The 21,506-nt window shown below is 41.5% G+C and overlaps 1 protein-coding gene across 4 annotated transcripts in view; it reads left to right on the top strand.

Moving 5' to 3' along the window:
* Positions 1 to 5,387: 5,387 nt before the first annotated feature.
* The window catches only part of ACSL4 (acyl-CoA synthetase long chain family member 4), an 82,046-nt gene continuing 65,927 nt past the window's right edge, over positions 5,388 to 21,506 (top strand). For all 4 annotated transcript variants that reach the window (XM_032837138.1, XM_032837135.1, XM_032837137.1 and 1 more), the window contains exon 1: positions 5,388 to 5,556. The gene's annotated coding sequence lies outside the window, so the exon portion shown is untranslated. The remainder of the gene's footprint in view (positions 5,557 to 21,506) is intronic.

Raw genomic sequence — 21,506 nt, 5'->3', positions numbered from 1 at the left:
TTCTTTTTTAAAATATTTTATCTATTTATTTATTTGAGAGAGAGCGAATGAGAGAGAGAGCATGAAAGGGGAAAGGTCAGAAGGAGAAGCAGACTCACTGCTGAGCAGGGAGCCCGACTCGGGACTTGATCCCAGGACTCCAGGATCATGACCTGAACCGAAGGCAGTCACCCAACCAACTGAGCCACCCAGGCTCCCTATTTTATATTCTTCTATTTGAACGAAAGAAGTGAACATGCCCTTCTTTTGTAAGAAAAAGAATAATAGAGACAAGCAGTAGAAAAGTAGGGCTTATGGTATGAAAATTTGCTTAAAATAGTCTTCCAGAAACGTATTCGTCCATGGACAGTGATGCGTAGCTACAAAGAGTTTGGATAATTTTTACATTAGGCCTCATTTGCATCATGTCGCAATTAAGAGAAAGAACCAATTCATAAGCTGATCTGGGTTGCCCTATGTAATGTTTTATCCAGTGGCAACAAAATTAGATTTGTTGAACTCTTTCATAAATACTATTGAAATGAGCTCTCCGAAAGTTGAGGTTAGACCCTGAATCTGAAAGCTGCCTATATAGATGGTCTGGATTAGATACAGAACCTAGCTAAAAGTGACTCAGAATCTATGAGTCCACCTTCCGGGTATTTACTATCAATGTCTTCTTGTAAGAGGGCTTCCCCCTGTGTTTAATAATAGAAGTAAGATGTTCCAAAAATGAGAATTTGCTTCTCTTTTAGGTGGGTTTATGTGCTAATGAAATGGTTATGTGAAGTATTACTTATCCAGCCATATGCACATTTTCCTCTGAAATAATAACAGTATCTACCTTGTAAGCTTGCTGTGCGGGTAAAATGAAATAATGCCTGTAAAGTGTTTGGTGCAGTGCCCTGCACTGAGTAAGTATTTAATACCTGGTGGCCATTGTTATTTAAACATGTTGCTAAAGATTTTCCATTTGAATAACAATAACTTAGCCTGGACCAGTGCCACACACATCCAAGCAAAGGAGACGGTTTTATTATAACATTTTAGTTTGGAGAAGGATTGCTTTGAATAAATGTTCAAGGCTTAAGCAGAATGAATATGTAGGTATAATGAAGGGGGTTGTCCATTTCACAGAAGGCATTAGCAAAAGGCATATTTAGAGGATTGAAGGGAATGGAGGTTTAGCGCACAGGTTACAGAGTGATTTAGTAAATGAAAGTGAGGGTGGTGGTTGTAGACCACTTAAGGAATTTAGCCCTTGGCGCTAAAGAAAGTCATTCAATAAACAGGAGAATCGGGAGAAAGAGTGGTGTGGCGTAAATGGAAGAATGTGAATTTTGGTAACAGCTTCCTTTTTTCTCATCAGTAGAATGAGGAGGTCATACCTGGTAATTAATAGCCACATCTTCTCCACACTTGTCATAAACCAGGCCTTTTACGAGCATGGTTTCATTTAATCCTCCCTCAGAAGAGCCCTATGAAGGAGAAACCATTATTAGCCCCAATTCAGAGATGAGGAGGCTGAGGCTCAGAAGACATTATGTAACTGGGTCCAGGGTGGTCCCCGTCCAAAGCCCACATAATTTCGATGCTACTAGTCTGCCTCTGAGTGGCCTTCTAGCTCTGGTAGAAAATGATTCTGAGTAAGGGACATTTGAAAATGTTGTCGTTATTTGCCTTGTCTTCTAAGAATGGAAGATGAAATAGAACGTTTTGGTATGTGAAGGGGAAAGGAAAATGAAGAGAGACTGAATATGAGTTATGATGCCGGCAACCTTTCTTTTCCCCTAACATTATTGGGCTACAATCGTACAGAAAGGGAATAAAAATGCACTAAAGGTAATTTCCATGCTGTTCCAATAACACCCACAGCCCATTTCATTTGCCTCCTGCCTTAGGGATAATCGGGATATTTTGTTCTCTCTGTCCGTTTTGGGAAGGTTACTAAAGCAGTTTGCAAGGACACTGGGAGGAGTTTATTTAGAGGGGATAGGAGTTCACTTTTAAGAGGACAAAGAAGGAATTAGTAAGACACGCTGTAGTCAAGTTCCATTAAACCCCTGCTGGGATTTTGATTTGAACTGCACTGACTTTATCAATTAATTTGGGAAGAATTGAGGCTTTACAATACTATCCCCTTCCATTCAGACGCATGGGGTGTCTTTCCCTTTATTTTGGTCTTTCCGTGAATATAAAAACCTGCCAAATGTGCTGGAATGAAAAGAAAGGGCTCTTTGGAAAAATAAAAGGATCACTTCTCAAACAACAACATCTAGATCTAGCTACTAGGCCTCTGACCAGTTTTGAATAGAGTAGCTTGGGTTATTATTTATGTTCACAGTAAGATCATCGCCTGTCTAGGTTTCTGATTTCACTCGTTTCACACAAGCCATCGAAGACAGTATTTGGCCCAGTGGTTGGGCCTGAAAATAAAAGAAGGCCTTGCTCAGGACAAAATATAATATAACTTGTCTATGCAAATATTATTGTAAAGTCCTGCTGCTTGTAGTTGGACCACAGGAAGAAGTTACTATTTTACAAACCTGTGCAGTATGTTTAACACGAAAAGCCTTGTTACACGGTCAATGAAGAGCGGTTGTTTTCTGTTTTCAGAAGCAGCCTGGCTATCTGTTTCAGCTTCTTGTTACAGGAGAGTCAAGTGAGCAAGGCCCAAGTATAAGTACCTGCTAACAGAGCTGTCGCGTTGAATTCCACTTGGTTTCGAACAGCTTTATTTTCAGGCTTTTCGTCCTTTTTATGTTGTAGTTTGAATCTGTCCACTGTGCGGTCTATTTTCCTGTTTTCCATTTCCGGTCTTTGGTTTCTAATTGGGTTGGCAGTCCCAGGCAAGATTTCATACTGAAGAAGCCTGATGTCCTGGTAAATGCTGTCATCCAGGAGTCAGGGGACCCATGGTAGGAAATCCAGGCTCTGTTACTCGTTAGTTGTGGGACTAGACAAGTCATTTAACCTGGATCTATTTCTCCACCTGTAAAACAGCGATAATAATACCCTGTCTTCCTAACTGGTAAACAACTGTGCAAATGTTCTCTCTTAAAATGTCAGGCAGCTGGCTGGGGGAATGTTTTGTTCCTGGGTAGGAGTGCTGGAGGGTTTCTGATGACAAGAAGTTAAACAAGGTTTATTTTGACCTTGAAAACGTGAGAAAGGAAAGCTAGAAATTGTATGGAGCTACCTGGTTTCATTTTGGGGGATGTAGCTCTTCTTCCGTCTTCGTCCTGGGTGTGGTTCACTGTAGAGCAAAGAGATGTGTTCTATGATAAAGGTAGCCCCAACTGTCTGCGTTAATGAATAACGTAAGTGATAAAGATCTTGAAAAATTGAAAGAGTTTCTGGGTCTGATAAATAGATCTATATCTCTATTATACACTTGGGTCCATGCATAGGTATGTATGTATACAAAGTCATACAAACCAACAAAAACAGATAGCTTTGGGCTCTTTCTTCGATACCTTTTAAAGTTGGAGCAACTTCAGTAAGCTACGGGCGCAGTGTTCAGGGGAGATTAGCTAGTCGAAGAGGTCTGGGCTAAATGACAGTTAGTGAAGGAAATGGACAAAAGTACTCTTTATTTTATTTATTTTTTTTAGAGAGGGAGAGAGAGGCTGAGAGAGAATCCTTAAGCAGACTCCAAGCCCAATGCGGGGCTCTCTCATGGGCTCGATATCAGGATCCTGAGATCATACCTGATTGGAAATCAACAGTCAGAGGCTTTTCCTGGCTGAGCCACCCAGGCAGCTCAACAAAAGTACTCTTTAATTATAAGTCCTTTTTCTTCCCGGTCTAATGGATTGACTTATGTGCTACACTGGGTTTGTTCTGTGTCTGTATTTTAATTCCATGACTAGACACTAAATTCGTTGAGGGCAGAGATGATCATTTCTTCTACTTCATTTGTGTTAACCCTGTTATGGAGGATAGTGCACTGTACTCTGCAGGTACCTAGTGAATTATATAGCTAACAAATGATTACTTCTTTCTGGTATTACAAGATCGCTCATAAAATAAACACAACAAACTCGTTGTTTGAAGTCCTGAACTTTCTAGGTCAGTATCGAAAAAGGAAGTTCATGACTGCCATAGTAAAATTTGTAGGCATTTTATAGGTAGGTGGGTTGACCTGTTGGAAACTGGCTGAGTAATCCTACTTCAGAGTGAGTAGCACAAAAGAGCTGTAGTTCTATGCTCTCCAATTGTGGGACTCTCACCACGCATAGTGTCACCTGGGATGCTTATTAAAAAATCAAATTTCTCAGACCCACTCAGACCCTAATCACAGTATCTGGAGGTTGTAGCTCCAGGCACCCATATTTCAACAAGCACCCCAGATGATTTGGATGCATACTAAAGCTCCAGGACGACTCTTAGTCTGTAATCTGAAAGGGGGACACACACATGTCTAATTCTATGGGAAGATAGAAAAACAGCAAGAGAAATGAAATGACCACTACTAGTCCTCCATTTCGCATCAGGGAACTTGGAAGAATATTGGTGCTTTAATCCTTCTGGTGATACATTCTAGGCAGCTTGACGTCATGGCTCATTTACAGTTATGGTCTGTCCCTTTTGCAGTCCCGAAACAGTTCACCAGAATCTTACTTTTAACAGCTATTTCTTGAATCTCTTGGGAATGGTCTTTGTAAGACCGTCTCCTAAGCTATGATCATGGCCAGTAAAATGTCAAAATGCTGAAGGGACTTCTCCTTATCAGTTGTGGGCTCTTTGACCATGACCCCTGCGGTGGAAAATAAAGGCATCAAGGGAACCCCCCCCAACCGCCCTCATCCTAGTGGTAGTTCACAAATGGGAGGGAGCGGGGTCTTAACGGAGTGAGAGGCGAGGTAAGAGAACGGAGGCAGTAGCTCAGGCGTGGAGGAGCAGGATGTCTTTAATCAAAGAATAGGATCTCCGTCGGAAGAAAGAGCAGAAGTCCAAAGATGATTATCTCTAAAGGGCAGCTGGAAGATGACCCGAGGGGAGGGGAACTTTCCTCCCGGGGCTGAGTCCTAAGAAGGGAGCACAGGTGCCGGCGTGGGCGCACTCCAAGCCTCGCTGATATCAGATAGGCGCTAGGCCCTTCCGAAAACACAGTCGATAAAGCGGCCGGCTCTCCCAGCGGCTCGGAAGCCAGAGCGAGAGGCTGCGGCAAGCCAGCGAGGAGCCGTTAGCCGACTGGGCTCGCTCGCAGCGCCCCTCCCTCGCTTCGGGAAGCCCGCCGGGCCCCGCCTCCGCTGCTGACGTCGGGGGCGAGCGGAGGCGGGGAGCGTGGGTGGGCCGAGACGTCGGCCGCCCGCGATTCGGCCGGCTCAGCCACACCACCGCGCGCCCCCGCTCCGCCCGCCCCTCCGGGCGCGTCTTTTCCGGGCTCGCGCCACGCCGCCCCTTGTCCCGCCTCCGCCAGCCGTCCGGGTGCGCGCGCGCCGCTGCGGCTTTTTCTCCGGCCTCCGCGGCGCGCCCCTCCTCGCCCCAGCGCTAGCGGGCACGCGGCTCTTCCGAGGGCTTCCGAGTGCCAGGCGCCGGCCGGCTGCGAAGACACCGGGGGCCGTGTCTCCGGTGAGTAGCCCCAGCTGCCCACCCCTGTCGGAGTCGGCGCCCGAGCTCCGGCGGCCCCGCCGTCCCACACCTGAGCCCCGCGGAGGTGGAGGGGACGTCCCAGTTCCCGGAACCGGCTCGCTTTCTCCTAGAGCCCGGCCGAGCTACCCGCCCGCCTGCAAACCTCTCACCCCACCTCCCCCGGGGCCGGGAAGGTTCCCGGGGTCTCTGCATCGTCTCCTCCGCTGAAGTCCAGGGTCCTAGGGAGCCCGGCCTGCCCCTCTTCCTGCCGCCCACCGACCCCCACCCCGCGAGAGCCAGAAGCATCTTCCCGACCGGCCTTCTGGGCTTTGCCTTGACCCTTTCCGAAGGAGCACCTCAGGTGATTGCCAGACCTCCAAACGACTTTTACGGTGCCCCTCGACCTCAACACCACCTTGTCCCCTCTGAATAGGTCTGGCTCCGAGGGCAGCATCCGCCCTTTCGCTTTGAGGGATGCCCTGGCTTCCGATATCCTTTTAGCTTCCGTATCTTTAGGTATGTTAGAAAACAGCTGAATTCTAGCAGAAGCATGCTCGTATTTTTTCCTGTCTTTCTATCTACATCCCTGTCCTCATGAATGCTGTATATTTAGCATGAGCTTTATTCACTTCCTCTTCCTCTCAGTTGAGTACCCTACAGAAAGAATTGCAGCCGATGTCTATAGCACATAGAAAAATCGAGGAGAATATGATTCATTGCCTAACCCCCATCAAGGGGTTACATATTTTAAATAGGACGTCATTTCTCCTCTGCACTCCAACATCTCCTCCTTCAAAGGCATTTTTCCACCCTCTTGAAATGAATTTTGCTCTAGTGTCTCACCTTCAAAATAATCAGTCATTGCTCCAAGACACGACGGTGAAATGCAGAATAAGGGCAAATGGCATTTGAAAAAATGAATCCCTTTGAAAGAGTAAGCAGTCTGCTTTATTGGTTAGTGGCTAAATCGATGCCTCTGTTCATGTACAAAAATGAGGATGTTGGACTAGAGCACAAATAAGGTTCCTCCAGTGTGATTCTAGGACTTCTAAATTCATGCTTAGTTCCATATTGCTGCATAACGGAGATTTAACCTAATTAAAGCCCCATTTCCTGGTAGTTGCTTTCACTTTAGTTTTTCTTGGATTTTGCCTCTTAATAGTTGTAACTGTTCTTGATACATATGGCTGTGTGCAAGTGGCGATTCAATTAAAGTACTGTCAATGAGCCTATCAGTCAAGCTTTTTATCGCATAAGACCTCTTCTTGAATTGTAAAGTAGCTCTCTTTTTCAGTTGGAGCCACAAAAGTGTAAGACATGTAAGCCTCCTTTTAGAATTAACACCCTTGCCACCACTTAGGTGGAGGATGAAACAGTAGACCGTTAGTGTACTTCTGCCATAGGATAAAGTACCATTTTGTTCTGATATGGGAGGTAATTTGACACTTCAAAAATCCATGGGGAGGTGTAATGCAACATTAAAAAAGAAAGTTTTCTCCCCGAAAACCCTATTTTAAAAAAAGTGATTCAGATGAACATGTTTGTATGTGTTTTGGATAGGGGTGGGATGGGTGGAGGAGGAAGGAGAGTCTTGCCCAATTCAGTAAAAGGAAAAATGAATTGGGGCTTGGAGAGGCTCTGGATGCAACTCTAGCTAATTGTATAATCCTGGACATCTCACTTAGCCTCTCTTCATTTTTGCATCTGTAAAAGCGCTGTGGTGATTGACAGAGTGAACCGTAAGCCCCCTAATTTGAATTCTTCTTATACTGGAAAATATATACATAATGAATCTGTATATGTGATTATATGACGTAAGTTGCATTAATGTTGTGCCATAAGTTCTTAGTTATACCAGTTGTCTAGAATGTTTTTCTCAAAGATCTGCATATACCTGTTCCAATGTATGTGTGCATCATTCTTAATTCATCCTTATCAAATGAGGGGAGACTATATGCGGAAATCTATAAATTGGGAAGCATTTTACAAAAGTCGAGTATTGTTAACTTCTGCTTGCAAGTGAAATGTGTGCATTTCAAACTTTTTAAAAAACGTCCGTGGCCTTTAGAAGTTTGAAAGTGAATGTGTCCATGCAGCCTACTGCCTTGTAACTGCGGTTGACTAGGAACTTTAAAGAATATGCTGGCATCTCATTCATTCATTTATCGCTCATTGAACTTATCTCGTTCCTTCAGCTGTCACTTATTTTGTGCCAGGCCACTAGGATATGATGGTTAAGAAAACCATCTTTATGACTTTATAGTCTGGGATGGTTATGGGAGGGTTGTAAAGAGATGTATATACAGTTTATTTTTATTAACAGCAACAACAGCATTCAAATCAGGGACACAAACAAAATCCTGGGGACCTCAAAGCTCCATAGGGAAGGAGGAGATGATTGTATTAATTGTAGCCTATAGCTTCTCTTCCTGGCATTCCTTTTCTCCCCCTTCCTTGACTTATAGTTCCTGAGATGGTAGCAAAAATAAAAGCTTTATTTTTCCACTCCCATCACTGGCTGGTGTTCTATACTTCTTTTCATTGTCTTTTAACTGTTCATTTTTGAGGCTGCTGTAGATTCTCATGCAGTTCTAAGAAACAGTACCCTTTATCTAAGTTTCCCCATTGGTAACATCTGCATAGCCCTAGTATAATATCACAACAAAGGAACTGAAATAGATACAATTCATCCACCTAATTCACAGATCACCAGTTATTCATGCACCCATTTGCCTGTGTGTATTTAGTTCTGTGCAATGTTAATCACATTCGTAAATGCATGTAACCACCTCCAGGGTAAAGATACAGTTGCATCACCACGGGGATCACTGGTGTTGCCCTTTTATAGTGATAGCTATCTCCCTCCCTCGCTGATCCCCGGCAGCCACTAATCTATTTTCCATGCCTATAATTTCATCATTTCAAGAATGTTATATAAATGGAATCATGGAGGATATAACTTTTGGAGATGGGCTTTTTTTTTTAAAGATTTTATTTATTTATTTGACAGAGAGAGAGAGAGAGAGATCACAAGTAGGCAGAGAGGCAGGCAGAGAGAGAGGGGGAAGCAGGCTCCCCACTGAGCAGAGAGCCCGATGCAGGGCTTGATCCCAGGGCCCTGAGACCATGACCGGAGCTGAAGGCAGAGGCTTAACCCCCTGAGCCACCCAGGTGCTCTGTACTCAGGGTAGTGCCCTGGAGATTCTTGTAGGGAGTCTACCTTGTATCCAGGTAGTTCCTTTTCAATGATGAGTCATATTCCATGGTGTGGATGTGCCCCTTTGCTGTGCCGTATTTCATGCTGTGGATGTGCCCCAGTTTGTGTCACCATTCACCAATTGAAGGACATCTGGTTGTTTTCTGGTTTTTGTTCTGAACCAATCATAAATAAAGTTCCTATGAATGATTGTGTACTGGTTTCTGTGTGGACACAAATTTCCATTTCTCTGGGATAGAAGCCTAAGAGTGCAGTTGCTGGTGGTAAGGTGGTTGTACGTTTCATTTTAAAAGCAACTGCCAGACTGTTTTCCAGAGTGGCTGTACCATTTTGCATTCCCACCATCCGTGTATGAAGGCTCTTCATCCTTGCCAGCATTTGCCATTCTTACTATTTTCTGTTTTAGCCTTTCTGTTTGGTGTCTAGCGATATCTTGTCATAGTTTTAATTTTCATTTCTCTGGTGGCTAATGATGTTGAACATCTTTTCATGTGCTGATCTGTCATCTCTGTATTCTCTTCGGTGAAATGTATGTTCATGCATTTTGTCCATTTTCTTGTGAGATTTTTTTTTTTAACTGTGGAGTTCAGAGAGTTCCTTATATATTCTAAATACTAGTCCTTTGTTAGGTATGTGGTTTGCAAATATATTCTCCCAGTCTGTAGCTTGTCTTTTCGTCCTCTTCACAGGGAGTTTCAAAGAACAAAAGTCTTTCATTTTGATGAGGTCCAGTTTATCAGTTTTTCCTTTTAGGGGTGGTGCCTTGGGTGTCAAGGGTCTTATGTGCCTTTGTTATTTAATTTTATTCCTTGCTGTTCTGTAGAACATTCGATATTTCTGTAAGCAGTGGAACTTTTTTCATTTCAACCATCCTGGAGCTCAAATGTGTTCTGTGAACAAGTGGTCTTGATGGCTTGGAGTGTGAATACATACTCACACATGCTCTTGCTATATTAAAGTGGCTGCCATCTTTTGTCCCTTGAAAATATTCTGCCTTACCAGGCTGTGAAGTGTTAAAATTAATATTTTAAAATTAAGTAGGTATGATGTGCCAAGGAGATTTTTGGTTTCACTTTCTAAATTAAAACTATTTTGGCAAAACTGTATAGTTTTTTTTTATATCAAGGTTTCTGGTAAGTAAGTGATCCAAAGAACAAATTTGTGTTTTCATCTAAAGTTTACTTCTGTGTTTCGAGTACTGCGGTCATGAATCTTTACTGTGTAATTAGGAGACTTTTTACACTCAGTGTTGATTACCAGAATAATGAATAAAAGACTGCTGAATTTGTATGTCTACAAAATATATTTTGTATATTTTCCTTTTAGAGTAGTTACTTAGTGTTCATTTTCATTTTCTTTAGAAGTAAGCATTGGCTTTAAAGTGGCTTACATTTTATATTTTGAACAATGGATGTACTCCTTTTATGAGAAGAACTTACAGGAAAAGTTTAGTGATTAATTTTGGGAGTATTCATTTCTGTAAGATGGTACTGAAAGTATTACTTGTTCCCTCAGTGTCACCATATTTGCTCAAATAAGTGTACAGCTGGGGTAGTGTATTCCTATTTGATAAAGATCAATCGTTGGTGTAAGGCAAGGGCTGACAAAATACTGCTGGCATCCAGATCCTGCCCACCACCTGTTTTTGTACAACTTCTGTTGGAACACACCACATCCATTCGTTTATATATTGTCTGGCTGCATTCAAAATGCATTATTGGAGTCAAAACAGAGAATGTATGACCTGCCAAAGGCTATTTACTCTCTGGTCCTTTATAGACAAAGTTTACCCAGAGATAAAGCAGTGTTATAAATTATTGAGTCTCTGTGTTATAAAGGAAATTCAGCAGACTTTACCTGGACTTTTAGTACCTTTTAGTTACATTTCCATGGGAAATTGTGGTTCAGGAGAGTGTACTCATTTTCTTCATTAAGTCTACAAGGACCTGTGGTCTAGGAGCAGCATGAAGGAATGGATAGAAGGGTGGGAATGTGGATTTTGTTGTTCTTGTTAAGTGTGGGCGAGTTCAGTGTGATGTAGATTTTCAGCTGGTGAGATTCAGAAAGAGGTCTATGCATTTGTGAAGTCCTTCGGAGGACCCCACTGTAAGCCAGAGTGCTCATGACCGAGCCAGGTAGGGCAGTGCCCTTGTTCCTGCTCCCAGCACTGCTCCCTAACCTTTAAATACACCGTAGTCCAGGCCTGGCTAGCTGAACTTAGACTCTTGGCTTACTGTTTTGTTTGCGTAGCTTTCTTTTGTCAGTTTGAAATTGACACTTGAATTTTCTTAAATGCCCTGTGGGTGCTGTTGAAAATGGTAGTTGAGTTAAGAGGGTTGGCTCTACATTGGGAAAGAGATGTATCCCTGCCTCCCATCATATACAAAAAGAAATTAAAGATGTATTTTAAAAATTTAGGTATATGTTTGAAAAACTTCTGGAAAGCATAAGACAACTGTGACAGAGTTAAAATGCAAGTGATGGGACTAGGGGGAAATGCTATTTACATATGCAGTGGAAGGTTTAATTGACATCTCCCTCACTGACTCACCACATGATACGATGCTCTTCATTCCTTTGTAAAATGCATGGCATTGAGCACTTGCTGTCAGTAGGCTGGTCTCCAGTATGCCAGTATGCTTGAGGACCCACCATTAGAATAGATACTTTTATTACTTAACCTAGAAAAATTTATAGATGAAATAATATGATGTCTGGGGTTTGCTTCAAATTTTGTGGGGGGTGGGGGGAGGCACAGAGTGCATAGAGATGTAAAAAAATAAAATTCAGCACATGTGAATAATTGTTAAGCTGGGTAATAGTTATATTCAAGTCATTATAACAAAACAAATAGAGTGTTTTGTAGAGTTGATGAAAGCAAGTGACTACTGTCCAGTTAGGTGTGGGTAAGACAATAAAAGATCTGTATAAAATAAGGATAAAAATCTGAAGTTTTCTTCACTCATAGTGCTTTGTAAATGTCTTTTAAGTTCTTTGAAGTTATACATTTTCTAAAAATTCAGTTTAAATTTCTTCACTGTTAGTGGGCCTGGAGTTAAAGAAAAAGGTCTCGGCCTCTTTGCCCTCTATCAAAAGTTTGAGGTAAATATGCATTTACTGCTAATGAAATGAAGATAAAATGAAATGTTTGTCATGTGAGTATTTTTTATGATTGTTTAATTGACCTTTTCAATAACTAATCAACTGTTCCAAATAACATTAGATAAAAAGGCTTCTACTATATACTTTGGTTTCTCTGCAGATTGCATAAATCTTACACCTTTTACTAAAAAAGTCTTCTGCTATGTAATACCCACTTTATGTAAAGAGCTCCTGAAAATCAGTAAGAAAAGGGTACACATTAGAAGGTTATGAATTGGCATTTCTCAGAAAAAGAAATAAAAATGATGAATATGAAAAAAGATGCTCAAGTTCCCTCTAGTAATTAGGGAAATGAAAACCATTTTTCACCAAATACATTGGCAAAACTAAATATAATACCCACTTTTAGCAAAAAAGTGCGTACTATCATACACTGTCACTGAGAGTGCAGATTGTATAGCTTTTTGATAAAAAATACCCACATCCTCTCATTTTAAAATGTATGTGTATTTTGGCCCAGCCATACTGTTAGGAACCTAGGGAAATATCTGCACATGTATATAAAGATATGTATAAGGTTTCGCTGCAGTGAAACTGGTTATAACAGTGAAACCTTCAGAGCAACCTGAATGTCCATCATTAGGGGAATGAGCTGAATGATAATATGCTGGTCTATGGGATACAATAGGGCTATTAAAGGAAAGAAACCCTCAGATAGACCTATGTAATAACTGACATAGGAGTTCCAAAGTACACTGTTAAAGGAGGTAGGGGAAGGAGGCAGTCAGCACTGTCCACATACCATAATTCCACTTACCTCAAAACAACAGCGGACCCTTACTATGTGTGCGGATGATACAAAAAGGTCCAATTGATACACACCCTGAGTGGTTATCTCTGGGGGGAAAGGGAGTGTTGTTAAAGGAAGGCAGTCTAAGGGATACTTTAATTTTTGACCCTGCCCAATTCTATGGTGAGTTTCTAAATTTGTGATTACTGTTTTACCAGTGATTATACAGATGAATAGTCTGACACATTTACACTCTGGAGGGTGCTCGCACCCCAGTCCCGATGTTGTGCATTACACAATGACACCATGCTAGAAACTCAGTGTCTTGTGTTTAGTGAGTACTCTGCTACTTTTTTGGTAATTTCTCCCTTTGGTAAAGTACTATTTGTATCTTTTAGATTTTCTACACTAAAAATATAAGTACAAAGAAGTATAAAGGCACTGTAATTCCATACCCAGAGAGATCTATTGCTAATTTTTGGTTATATCTGTTTGTGCACACATTCTGTATACACATGTGTAGGCACTTGTGCACATACATAGGCACATGTGCAAACGTGTATCTTTCTGCAAAAATGGGTTCTTACAGCATAGACTGATTTGTAACTCACTTCCTTCAACGTGGCATTATATCATGAGCATCTTTCAGAATGGGTAACTTTGAATGAGTGAAAAAGACCTCTTGGTGGGAAACGAAAAACACTGCCTTGTAAATACAGTGTTCCGGTTAAAATAACTGGTTTCTAGGGCAAACTATAATCTTAAAAAAAAAAAAAAAAAAAAAAACAAGAAGTCATGGTCACCAAAAGTAAATAGCCACGGAATTTTAAAATTCTCAGTGTTGAACCAGTTCAGTTCTGTTTTGAATTTAACTATGAGCATGTTCTTTCTTTCTTTCTTTTTGATTTTATTTATTCATTTGACAGACAGAGATCACAAGTAGGCAAAGAGGCAGGCAGAGAGAGAGGAGGAAGCAAGCTCCCTGCTGAGCAGAGAGCCCAATGCGGGGCTCGATCCCAGGACCCTGAGATCATGGCCCGAGCTGAAGGCAGAGGCTTTAACCCACTGAGCCAACCAGGCGCCCCATATAAGCATGTTCTTTAAATTGTAGTTACTAGTAATGATGTATAAGTTCAATGTATCAGAATGTAATTAACAATCTGTTTTGAGTGGAGTTTTGTTTTGTTTTGTTTTTTAAGAAGGGGAAAGAGGTGAGGGACAGAGGGAGAGGGAGAGACAGACTCTTACGCAGGCTCCCCGCCAAGCACGGAGCCCAACATGGGGCTCCATCTCCCAACCCTGAGACCACGACGTGAGCCAAAATCAAGAGCCAGATGCTTAACTCCAGGCACCCCAAGGAGTTTGGCTTTATTAAGTATTTTAAAGGATTTTAATAAGGATTTTAGAACTGAACTTTAAGAGTTACTTTGATTTAGAGAAAAACCAACTGTTCTAATTTTTGGTAAAGGTGTGGGCATAATTATATTCTTTTACAAGTTATAAAGGTGAAGAAAATCTAGGTTTTCTGTGACGACATGAATCTTTGTCTATGATATCTCCATCTGTAGTGTATACAACCGAATATTAGAACTGTGTTGGTGGATCACATTTGATTTGGGCACGTATGTATGCATTCTGCTCTCTCATGTCATCTAGGAGCATTAAAAAAAAAACACTTTAATCTCTACACTCAACGTGGGGCTTGAACTCAACCCCAAGATCAAGAGTCTCGTGCTCTTCTGACTGAACCAGCCATGAGCCCATCTGGAAGCATTAGTTAAGCACATCCACTGCAGGTTCATTACAACTTCTCCTGGGTTTATGCTGTGAACTTAGAAGTGAAAATTTTTACCTTACTTTACGTTACACTGAATACTTTTTGATACTTTAACCATTTTTAGTGAATTCAATGGAGTACCAAAAGAAGAGTCTACCTTGCCAACAATGGTGGGAATGTGAAGACCCATGGTAGATGCTCTTGTTTTTGCTGTGGCAATTGAAACAATGTCCCTGTTCTCCAAAGCTGTGCATCTCAGTTTTTTGGAAACTGATTTTGCAATATGAGGATTTTTCTCTCATGGGTGCTGTCAAGGGGGCAGATTTTACAGGAGAGTCAGGATAGAGGGTCTGTATTTCCCACTTGATTAATGAGAGGGGCATGTGAGACTCAACTGTTACAGAGGTGTTGAAAATGTTTCTGGTAGATTCTACTGGTTGTGAGGTGAATGCAGTGGAAGGCTTGGGGAAATACCTGGTTTCTCTTAGGTATTCTGTACATTGCCTTTAATATGTGGTTAAAGGATTTTAATATGATTAAAAAACAAGCAGTGATAGGGTTTCGAAGGACCACTCTCCTAGAGGTACCCAGATGAGGAGTCATCAAAGAAAATCTAGAGAAATGAGCAGAGCTGCTACCATTGAGATGGGGATCATTCACTAGGCTCAGAATATGTCAGCCGTTTCTGCTTCTCAGATGAACTGAAAGCTCAACATTTCCCTCAGACAGGAAACAGGAACTTGGTGAATGAGCTTAAAATTCAGTTGTGGCTTTGAAAACCGGAGAGAAGACAGAGCTAGTGCTAAGGTCTCATGGGATGAATCCAAATAAAAGATGCTGTGTTCCATATGATCACTGAAGATACTTTAAGCAACAAGAGAAGTTGCTTAAAAGAATAGTGGAAAAATCCTAACTTGACCGAGGGGCCAAACTGGATAGAACTAGCTATAAACAATTGTCAGATGAATGTGTTTTAGGCAAATAGAGCAGAAAAGAGAAAAGCAGGCCAGGGAAAATGGCATTCTTCTGCCTGGAACCACAGAAACCTTCAGGATTTGGTCAATTGCAAGGTTGGTCTAGGATGGTTTAAAGTCTTTGGGATTCTCTTGGTGCCCAGGCAGTTCCTTACAGGAGTAGGTTAGAATTTCTGTGAAGTAAGTAGTTTCCATAACCAGGAAACTAGAAAAAGGCGCAGGGTTCAGGCTCATTTTTGGTGAATTATAGGAACCCAGATGGGAAGCTATGTAGAAAGAAATGTAAGCATTAGCATATTCATTCAATACAGTTACATTACACATTTTTTAAGTAAAATGATTGAACTCATAAGGATGTTGTACAACTCACATTTTCCCCCAGAAATTTTTGGATTCCTGGATTTTGTGTTTAGTGTCAAGTATGAAGGCCAGGGTTTTTATGTGGAAGCAGATTTTTAACTTATAGGCATATTTACATTAATCTTAATATTTGTTTGACCACCAAGAGATTGCTGAACATTTAAATGTTTGTAGGCTGGTAGTTTTCTTTAGGAACTAGCCCCCAAAGAATTTATTCTTTACAGGTGGTATCCTTTAAAGTAGTTTTGGAGGAGACAGCTGCAACATGGAAACCTCCATGAACCCCCTGCCACCTTTTTTTATTCTTGTTTTGAATTGATTGACCTCCCCCACCTCACTTTCACAGCATGTCTTTGGGGACTACCTGGGTAGAAGTGAATGAGGGATGATTCAGTGGGTTTAAAATGACACTTGCCCCAGCCCTGCTAGCTGTCTTGAATCCTAGCTCCATGCCCCGCCCCCGCCCGAGCTTCTGTAAGCAAAGCTGTTGTACAAGGTGGCACGCCTTTGACCCTTGGGAGGAAGATGTGTCAGACATGTTAGTGCCCAGATGGCTCGCCAAGCCCTGTCTCCTCTCTGTGGTAGCCTGCATCTATGTCCTTTCTCTTTGCTTACATGAGATGATTGTGTGGAGTGATTGGCCCACGGTTGCAGTGATAACATTTGGTGAAATGGGAGAGCTGTCCCTAACACAACTTTCAGACAGTTGATCTTGTTCTCAGAAAGCCCTTAGCCCTAAAGATGGCATTTTTTTTTTTTTAAACCTCATAGGGAGAAAGGGCTTGCGTACAATCTTGGTTCTCGTTGTCCTCAACTGAGGAAGCCGGACCACCTCTGTGCCTGCCTTTGTTTGGAGGGTTATGTTGCTTTAAGGCATAGCAGGCAGGAGAGAGGAAGTGGGTGCTACACTAGGGCATTACCAAAGGACTAGGAAATGGCAGTGAATATATGATCTGTACCCAGAGTGTATCTTAAGGTCTGAAACCAGGAATCTCAACCCATTTGTGCTATAAAGACATATTTTAAAAACCAGTTGTAGCCTCTGGGGTTCCTTAAGCTAAGACTATATGTATTGAGAAGCCGTGTCATGTTTTATTGGATGATACCACAGTCTCCAGTGGAAATATGCAAAATGGAGTCAAAACTCTTTGTCTTTTTCAAAGGTGGGATTACTGCTACATAACAAGTTACTTTAATGACTTTCAGGAGATGGCAAGCAACTCATTTTTATCGAATAGGTAATCAAAGATCTATCCTTTATTTTGTTATTGTTATCTTTTCTATTGAAGTATAGTTGACACACAATATTCCGTAAGTTTCAGGTGTGCAACATAGTGATTCGACATTTGGATACATTGCAAAAATGATCACCACAATGTCTGGTTACCCTCTGTCACCATACACAGGCAATTCTTTCTGAAGCAGCTAATTTGGGTTGAAGGAACTGTTTTTCAATCTAGAGTTGATTTCTCTAATTTTGCACCCTTCCTAGCTAATGTATCACTATGGTAATTTTCTTTGTCCATTCTCCTCTAGATGCTACAGCATTTTGTCATGAGATCATGAGAAAAAGTTTCTTTTGCATTGGGTAGAGTGACTCAGAATTTTTTTAGAATGCAAAATCCCTTCTTAGATTTGTTGCCTCTGCTGCTGACCTCTACCTCCCATGCGAGGGAAAATCAGTGATGTTTCAAAGTGTCATGGTTATTTGGGTTGCATAAAATTGTTCTCTGGGATGATTTTCTAAACTTTGGGAATTTGTGTTGAGTTTGATATTTGGCCAGGTCTGGGGCCGCATCCTGCTATTGCTAAACCTTTAAAAATTCTTTTTTTCTCTTGCTTTTCCCGGCACTGCCCCATTGCTGCTGAAAGATCAGGATGTTGCCTGGGCTTGGCACCAGGCGCTGAACCTCAGGGCCTTCCTCTTCTACTCACTGGTGGGGCAGCCCTGGAAACTCTAAGATGGAGCTGTTGGAACTGTTTTGATAACACCTCTTCTTATTCTTTAAAAATCTGACCGGTAAGCTGCTGTCACATAACCATCAGACCTGAAGATGTTTAGTAACAGAGAACTTTGGTTTTCAGACCTTCCTCTGGGTTGACCTTGGTTTTGCTTTTAAGGAAGAGTAAGCAACAGATTGGCTCATACTCTTATAAAAACAGAGCACCTTCTTAGCTTTTACTGATGCTCACATTGGTTGCAGATGCTTCAAGGAGGACTGAATTGTAACCTAGTCTAAAGACAATATATTTTAGATTAAATGTTCACAGAAATAATTGCAATGGGGTGTCTTCTAGGTAAATTACATTGCAGATGCTGCAGAAGTTCCCTGCTTCAGGGATACATGGGTGAGATCTGCTAGCAGGAAATAGCAATGCTGTTGACATTGTAGCAGATTTCTTAGCTGACCTTTGTATGGCACATACATCCCCTCCCTTAAACAGCAGTGTTTCATGGAGATGGGGATTAAGACTGCTCTGCTTGGGAGTTTCTAGAGCCTTGGTGCTTCTCTTTAAATCTGTTTTTGAAATTGTTTTTGTGGGTCTCATCCTGTGCAAAATTGTTGTATATTGAGGCATTTTATATTAAGGCATTTTAAATACTTAATAAAACCTCTGCTGGATATGCTCCACAGTGGAGCTAGCCTATTCCAAATTTTATGCTTGCCAGAGTAGTGGTGTAACCCAAAGGCAGTGCTCTTTGTAGTAGCTGGCTAGTGGTGTTGCAGGTGGAATTGATTGTGACATTTTAGTTCTGGGTTTGTGTTTTCCAGCTCTGCATCTTTCTTTCCTTTATTGTTTGTCAGAAACTCACTCTCATTCTTTGGCTTTGCAAACTTTCCCTTGCCCCAGTATCTGAAGGAGGTTTTTAAAAAACTACGTTTTAAGCAAGCCAACTTAGACCTAAGCAGTAATAGGTATAACTGGATAATCCCAAAGGTTAGCTATTATTATTAGCTTTTTAAAATGTATATACTCACCTGGTTGGGCTTATTATAGGGTCGAGGGTTGCCTCATGGGTGACCCTCCTTTCCTATTCTAGTATGTCTGCTATCTGTGTTAGTCCACTTACAGTGTTATCTATTGAATAGTAAGCCCCGTAAAGACAGCGCAGTGGGTGCTCACTGAATAGTTTTTGAATAGACGCATGTGCATGCACATGTAACTGCCCAGGATTTGGGAAACTAAGTTTTAAAAAAAAATATTACAAAGGAAATGGGTCATTACTGGTTGTACCTATTTTTAATTCCTTTCCTCAAATAGAAATGTGAATATGGTGGTAAGTCTTCAGTAATGATGATTATAAAACCAAAGAAAAGAAACTTAACCATTTGTTTCCTGCTTCAGTGAGGCTGTGCCCAATAGGGAGACATCACTGTCATATTTAGGAGAGGCCATATTGTATGACCATCTTTACGCCTCTCTGTTGTCATGCTAGAAGGCACAAGGAAATTTTCCTGTCAAAAGAAGTTTTATTTCAATGTATTCTCATTTATATGTAGGGATCCCTTAACCAAATGGATTCCTTTTTCTAGATTTTTCAAATGCTATCTTAATAAATGGCTTATTTTGAAAAATAAGTGCTTCATTTTGGAATAATTTTAGACTTACAGCAAATTTGTAAAGGTAGTTCAGAGGTCCTGTACATCATTACCCAGCTCCCCCTTCGTGTTTATGTAACGATAGCATACTACTCTTAACAAAACTTTATAAAATTTATTTGGATTTCTAAAGTTTTTCTACTGGTCTTTTTTTTTTCTGTTCCAGGATCCAAAATTGTTATACATGTTTATTTTAGAAAACATGTGTAGATAAAAAGACAAAGTATGGGTAATCCCCCCTACTCAGAGCCAGCTACTGATAGTTTTAGTACACATGCTTCCATATTTTTTTCTATAGGGAATAGAAATCTGTTCCCTACCCCCAAAAACTATTTGGGTTTCCCTTAAAGACAAGTCACAAGATGTGTTTTATGTACTGTTTTGTAATGTGCTTTTTTTTACACTTAATATAATATTTTTGTGTGTGTTTACGTCTTCCCTCATCTGACGTGTTTTCCTTCCCTTAAGACGTTTTTGTTGTTTCCATTCCTGAGCTTAGTTAATTCTTCATGACCTAAGGCCAAACTGTGCATGTGATTTCACCCTCCCCCTGCCATAAACCCGAGAAGTCTGACACCCTCTTCTCAGTAACCATGGCTCATTAAGCCAGTGAGTCCAAATACCTGTGTATTAGGTTGAACAATTTGAAATTGCTGTTTTCTGGCACGTAACAAGTTTTTGACTATATTGGCAATTTTGTATGGGTCATCCTCATCGTTTGAAAAAGCTTTCTAGATTATTCTGCTCTCTTTTCCTGCCATTCTCATTCCACTAGAATTCCTGGCTTCTCACTCTGCTGAGTATCTCTGCATTTAGAATGGTGAGCTGACACCAACATTTTGTCAGGCAAAAGTGTTGACAAACTTCCCTTCCAGGTGTCACTGATAAACAGGATCCTTAAGACCTATGCCTGTGTTGGTGACATATGCAAAGAACTTGCGCTCCAGTGAATTGTATCTGCCCGTGTGTATAAGGAAAAAAGACTTCTGAACATTCAACCCAAGCTCTATGCAAGATAGCCCGTGGGCTTTCTCACCTGGTCCCACACCTGTATGGGCTAGCCAGGGACACTGGTGCCACCCAGTGGTACCTTGCAGAGGAGCGGCTGATGTTGCTCTCCCCCTCTCCAGCATATCAAATACTTTCATTTCCTTTCCCCTTTCTTTCATGCACTTCCGTATTCATGATCTCCCCTTCCTTTTCTTCCCCCCACCTCTGCCAGGCACTTACGGGTTTCATTTAGCCCAGCTGATAATATTCAGGGAGATACATTAGTCATGTAATTTTGCTGTGATAATCCTTATTTAAATAAAGGCTTTGGAACATGAGACATGAAATAATAAGTAACACACCGAACAGACTGTTATTTGCTCTGCTTATGAAGTCATGATTCCTACCCCACAAGGGCATCGAGTTTGTATCCTGTCAGAATATGACACTTGTCACGTTTAATTTTCAACTTCTCAGTTATGGGAGAGGGAAGCCTTTTTTTTTTTTTTTAAAGATTTTATTTATTTATTTGACAGAGAGCGAGAGAGATCACAAGTAGGCAGAGAGTCAGGCAGAGAGCGAGGGGGAAGCAGGCTCCCTGCTGGGCAGAGAGCCGGACATGGGGCTCGATCCCAGGACTTTGAGATCATGACCTGAACTGAAGGCAGAGGCTTAACCCACTGAGCCACCCAGGTGCCCCGAGCGAAGCCCTTTTATACAGCTCAGATTGGAGGAGGCACGCATGTCCACCTCAGAGTGAAAGATTTAACTTGGAAATGACTTTTTGGTTTCCTTTCTGCTTAGTATTACTGGTTTAATTCATTCTTTGTTTGTTCAAAAGCTGTTTGGTAAGCACCTACAGTGTTCCTGCCCTGTGCTAGGTTCTGGGGATTATAGTGGGAGTCAAGACAGACATGGCCTCTGCCAGTAAGGAGCTTGCCAGTCCAGCAAGGGAACAGCAACCTGAACAAGTTTAAGTGCCTTGCTGTATGCGTGCCCACAGAGCAAAAAACAGAGGCACCTGATGTAACATGGCGAGGTCAAGGAAGGCTTTTTTGAAGTGCCATTTTAACTAAGACGTAAAGAAAGCCAGGGAAAGGGAGAAGAGAATGTTCTTGGCAGAAGAAAAAGCGTGTGC

The sequence above is a fragment of the Lontra canadensis genome, unplaced genomic scaffold (genome assembly GCF_010015895.1).
Source record: "Lontra canadensis isolate GAN:19392208 unplaced genomic scaffold, GSC_riverotter_1.0 scaffold96, whole genome shotgun sequence".
NCBI lineage: Eukaryota > Metazoa > Chordata > Mammalia > Carnivora > Mustelidae > Lontra > Lontra canadensis.
This window is presented reverse-complemented; position numbering and strand designations above follow the sequence as displayed.